Consider the following 6,000-nt stretch of genomic DNA (forward strand, 5'->3'; position numbering starts at 1 on the left):
CATTCACACCTTCTACCAAATCGTTGTGCACAAGAAAGTTCATTTTACGAATGTGTATATGACCCATCTTTCTGTGCCACATAACCGACTCTTTTTCAGTTGCTTTAGATTTTGTCAGAAAGCATTGTTTTTGAGGAGTTGTTGGTGTTGCAGCGCTCATGTCTAAAATGTAAAGATCATTAACCCTAGGGGCGCGCAACAGAACGAACTCATCAGGGACTTTAAACCCTGGTTTTAAGACCAAACATTCTGTTTTTGTAAAGTGTACGCTAAAGTCTTTATCGCAGATTTGCGAAATACTTAACAAATTGTTCGTCAGTTCAACAATATAATTCACTTTGTCAAACGATATAATGCCGTTCGTGAGCATTCCCTGACCAACAATCCTTCCTCCTTGGTTACCAGCAAATCCAACGTAACTTCCATTAATCGCTTTGACATCATATAGCAGTGCTAAGGATCCCGTCATGTGTCGCGATGCTCCGCTGTCCATTATCCACCTTGAGAGCACAGACTTGGGCAGCTCCTGCAATCAATTCACAAACACATCAGTTAAACAATGATGCCCACGACTTTTTAACTTCCGACACGGTACCAAAAACCACATTGCATTTCTCAGTTGTTTTCGAAAAGTTAAATGTGACATTTGGCTCAATTTCCTTTTTATCTTGTTTCACATTATTATGAAGTTTAGGAAATTCCGACAAAAACTGATCAATTTCAGACTCAAATACAGCAACATCATCTTTCACAGACTGTGACTCATTTTTCAACACATTTTCCATCTTTTTAATCTCACCAGATGGTTTAGATTTCGCGATCCATGACTGATTTTCAAAAGTTTTTGCTTTAGGGTAAAGTTTCGAAGTCTTGGGGGACTTAGAAGACTCGCCAATTTCGAAAGTCGATTTCGGCTTATCCTCCGACTTCAACTTTTCACCTTGTTTGAGAATTCGGATCGGCGAAACCATCACCTGTTTATCTTTTGCAACGACCGGTGATTTTGGTCGAGGTTTTTGAATGGTCTGTTTATCTTTACCAACAGTTTCTGCTTTCAGCTTTTGCGCTGCATTGAAATCGTCCACGGCCTTTTGACTAAAAATATACTCTTTTTCAGTCTTAGTGCTCGGACCACAAACAAATACATCATCAATTCTATCTTTTGGCTTCACCAACTTCTTAGTCATTTTCTTCTCAAAACCAAGACCTTTATTTTTTAACTGATTTTTCTTGTTTTGGTTTTTACCCACCCCCTCTACCTTTTCTGGACTAGTAGGACGTGACGAACCAACTGATTTATTTAGTTTTGAAAAGAAATCATTTTTCTTTAACTCATTTACGCTCAGATCAATCAGCTTAAACACTTTCTGAACATTCTCAAATTTAACATTCTGAAGCGGAAACTCGGTGTTGGAGTAAAGTTTGTCAGATCCAATCATAGTGTAAGCCACCATAATTGAATCATCATCCACACTTTTATCCGTTTTTTTCAAATAACGATCTAAAAAGTTTCCGTCCTCCTCAGACTCACTACCGGACTCCACTGATTTTGCCATCTCAGATTTCTCACTATCATCGTCCAACACCTGATCAATAACATTTTTGATTACCTGGGATTCGTTGTCAATGTCAGACGCAGTAAACGTGATATCAATGTTACCAGGTAAATCATTCTTAAGTGTTTTCAGTTTGATGTTTAATGTAGCTTCCACCCCATCTGGATATTTCTGTGTATAATGATTCCACATTGGGGGTGGAACACTGTTAAAGGCAGGTGAAGCATGTGGTTGTTGTGGTACTATTTGCTCTAACACGTATGATGATGCCACATAACTCATCAATTTCTGATCAATTCTATCATTTTCAATTTTAGTCAACTCAAGCTCTTTTCTTAAAGATGCGATTGTGTCTAAATGAAAGTTTACTTCTCTTTGTTTGTCAAATAAAGTTGATTGTGCCAGCTTGGTTGCTTTATCATTTTCAAGACTTTCTTTTTGGATCATTTTTATTGACCTAGACAATGTGTTGTACGCCTCTTTTAATTGCCCTAAGTCAAACTTCATCAGATCTGCATGTTGTTTCAGTTCCTGATACATGGTGTCTTTTTCAAGACACTCCGTGCATGGTTATGAACAACGTTGACACGGTGTATTAGAGATTGAAACTTTTTCTACTATAATCTCATTCTCACAAACAATTTTACCAACAGGATTTGACTCCAACTAAGACGATTTGACCATGTTGACTTCTAAGACTCCAGATTCCTCTCCTAGACCTGACACTTTATCGACTGACTCCTGAATGTCTGAATCTACCTCTTTTAATTTGCTTATCAGTGCTTTATCTGCAATCTCCTTTAGAGTTTCTTCAGTCATTTCCTTCGACACATCAATCATCTCCTCGACTTCTTCTTTCTCTGCTTCGAATCTCGGGCACGTTTCGGTTCTTGGATCTTCAAAATAATCTGCAAAAGAACCAAAGACGTTAGGAGGTAAAATTGATTTCATAGTATATTCAAATTCCTCTCGTCGAGATTGAAAACTAAGAACATCTGATACAGATTCCTCAGTTTTTGCAGAATCTTCCATAGAAACATCTTTAATGACCTCCGGAACCTCCTGATCAACAACTTCAATGACCTCTTCAACCACGATCTCAGAAACAGATTCAACAGCTTCAGTAACTGCTTTATCAACCACCTCAGAGCTAGACTCAACAATTTCAGTAACTTCTTCACCAACATTCTCAGTAACTACCTTCTCGAAAACCTCTGGTTCAGCACCCGTCTTGGCAATCTCCACAACTTCAGCCATCATTGCTTGATCGTCTTTTCCTGGAATATACTTGTCCCAACTAAAACCAGACGCAACCTTCTCATCATCTTGGATTACGATCAACGCCTTCTCAGGTTTGTTCTCGATCCGAGGTCTCTGAACTGTAGGTTGTTGGTTCGGGCGATGATATATAGCTTGTCTGTAATAATCATTGGTAAACGGATTCTGATGATTTTTCACCTCACGATTCGGACATTCACGCTTGAAATGACCTTTCTCTTTGCATTTAAAACAGGTGACCTTGGTCTTATCGAAACCTAATTTCTGATCCGGACCCGACAAACTGTTTCTACCAGTGATTTCCATAAATCGTTGAGCTCTTCGAACTAAACTTGCCGTACACCACTTAATATCTATCAATTCCAGTTCTTCCGGATCGATCTAATCGTAATCCTCTTTAGTCATATCAGGATTTCCGATCCTTCCAGCGACCAAACCTTCATAAGCTTCTAGAACTGATGCCAGTAACGCGATGTGCTGCTTGGCTGCATTCTCGATGATTTCATTCCCATTCTTGATGTTAACCGCGATGTTACACTGCACACCGGACACAAACGTCTGTTGATTTGACCCTGTAGAACTTTGAGGAGAATTTGGCTCTGAGACTTTGACATTTGGCTCGTAGTTGGCAAATGGAGTCGATTGACTTGACTGATAGGCATTTGGAGCAACAGATGAAGTGTTGTCTGCACTAAAACCAGTTTGAATTTTCGGACTCTGAACATTCGATACTACCGGACTACTCTTGTAATACAAAGATACATCCTGTGGCATATTCGTTGAATTCATCTTCTTGACTTTCACCAATTCCAACTCATGAGCTTCAATTTTCTCTATGAACTCACTCAAACTATAATTCACGAAATCCGAACTGTTTTTCAACATCATCACATACGTTCCCCATTCCTCATAGGGAAGTGCATCACACAATTTGTCTATCCACTCTTCATTTGTCTTCTCGATGTCCAACCTTCTCATCTCTAACACCAGATGACAGTACCTCTCGATAAGCTTCTTTGTTGATTCACCCTTAATCCCTGTGAAGATGTCAAACTCTTTCTTTAGCAATGCCGTTTTACTTTTAATCATTGACGCGCTGCCTTTGAATTTTTTCTCTAATGCTTGCCATATTGACTGTGAATTATTTTTGTGCTGTAGTAACACTAAAATATCTTCTTTTATGGCTTGTTGTAAGATGCTGATCATCTTTTTCTCGGCTTTGAATTCGACCTGCTCTGCATCTGTCAGACTGGCAATTGTCTTTTTTATATTCAACCCGTCTACTGGAGGAACATACTCTCTTTCGATTTTTATCAAACTCTCTAAGTGATTTGCCTGCACCCAATTTTTGAACCTCTCAGACCATCCTGAGTATTCATCCAAACTCATCAATTTCAGAGGTTTCTGCATCGTTCCAAGTTCGTTTTCTAAACTGACATTTTGCATGATACTTGCTTGGCTTTGAGTTGCACCCACTCCGGAAAACATGTTATAGAAATCCTGACTTTCCATTTTCAGTTGTAACGGAAAAATTTTTCGAACAGTCTGAATAAGCGATCTACAGAAGTTGAATAAGCGATCCACAGCAGTAGGAAAGAGCGATCTAGAGAATGCACAAAGAGCGATCCAGATAAGTTGCACAAAGAGCGATCCAGATAATTGCAAAAAGAGCGATCCTAGAAACTGTCCAAAGAGCGATCCACAGATGACAAATGATCGGTTCAGAAGATGACAAATGAGCGGTTCAGAAGATGACAAATGAGCGGTTCAGAAGAGCGATCCAGCAACTAAAATCTCCATTATGAGCGATCCAGAACTGAAAATTTTGAGCGATCCAACTAAAAACTGTACTTAGGAGCGGTCCATAAAAGCGGTTCAGTGATGACGTCAGAGCGATCCAACTTTCACGAGGGTTTTTAAGTCACTTTCAGTCCGTATTTTGATCCGAAACTTTCAAGGGTTTGTTGTTACTGTGTTTCACACCTACTGTCCAAAATTCAGTCCATTTCAACCACTAAATCAGTCCAGATCTACAAAAGTCCGTGAAAACCACTTCGTATCTAGCAACTAACTCGCAACTGGCTCTGATACCAATTGTAGGATCAGTTTTGACCACACGAATGAGTCAATCAGAGCTAGTGCTTACTGAAAATGTGGCGGAAACACATTTTCAGCATGATACAAAGATAAACGTAACAGAAAGGAGTGGAAACAGATGAATTCACACTTTAAACACTTTTTCTTCACTTGATAACGATTGCCACACGGTCAGCAGTTCGACGTAGAGTACAAGACAACGTTACAAACGAAAACAACTTCAGGGGTATTTATAGGATTTGTGAACCGCTCATGTGACATGTCCACATGAGCGATCCAGCCTGGTTCGCTTTTGTGGACATATGTCACAAAAGCAGTCCAGCATCATAACTTTCATATAATTAAACTTTCAACCCCTGAACTTATACAAAATAACCTATCTAGACCATATACGTTAATCTAACTTTACAAAGACGCAGGCTTTAGACATTATGCACCAACAGTATCAATGATGAAGCCACCCAAGAAACATCAAAGGAAGCAGAAGCCGAGCCTTCGAAAAGGTCAAAGAAGCGTAAAGCTTCAAAGGATCCCGTAGCCGTTGCACCAAATCAAGCAGAACCTAGCCAGGTGGTAGCACCACCAGCCAAGAAGCCGTACTTGGGAACTGCTCTTTTGTGCAATCAGTGTAACCTCCACTACTATGCCAGTGTCAAATGTCGAAAATGTTTCAACTGTGGACGATGGGGACATCTGGTTAATATGTGCCGTTTTGCTATCCAAAGCAAAACTGTTGCAGATCCTACTGCTGCACAAGCAGATCCAGCTCGAGCTCATTTTCCTCCTGGTACTTGCTACACCTATGGCGAGACGTGTTATGTCAAGGACAAATACCCAGAGATTTTCAATGAAAATATGACCCACGGATGAGCATTTGGTTTATAAGAAGTTGATGCTTTGAATAATCTGAATCTTATGTTTATGTTTCTAGTGTTTTTCTTTGAACTCTGAAACAATCGATTTTGTTTATAAGTAAATATTTGTTTGCAATTCTGATGTACAAATGTAGTTGCATGTGTGTATGGCATACCCCTACGATACCTACACCAAAGAACCATATTTGTAATTC

Source organism: Helianthus annuus, chromosome 16, assembly GCF_002127325.2.
Source record: "Helianthus annuus cultivar XRQ/B chromosome 16, HanXRQr2.0-SUNRISE, whole genome shotgun sequence".
In the NCBI taxonomy this organism is placed as follows: domain Eukaryota; kingdom Viridiplantae; phylum Streptophyta; class Magnoliopsida; order Asterales; family Asteraceae; genus Helianthus; species Helianthus annuus.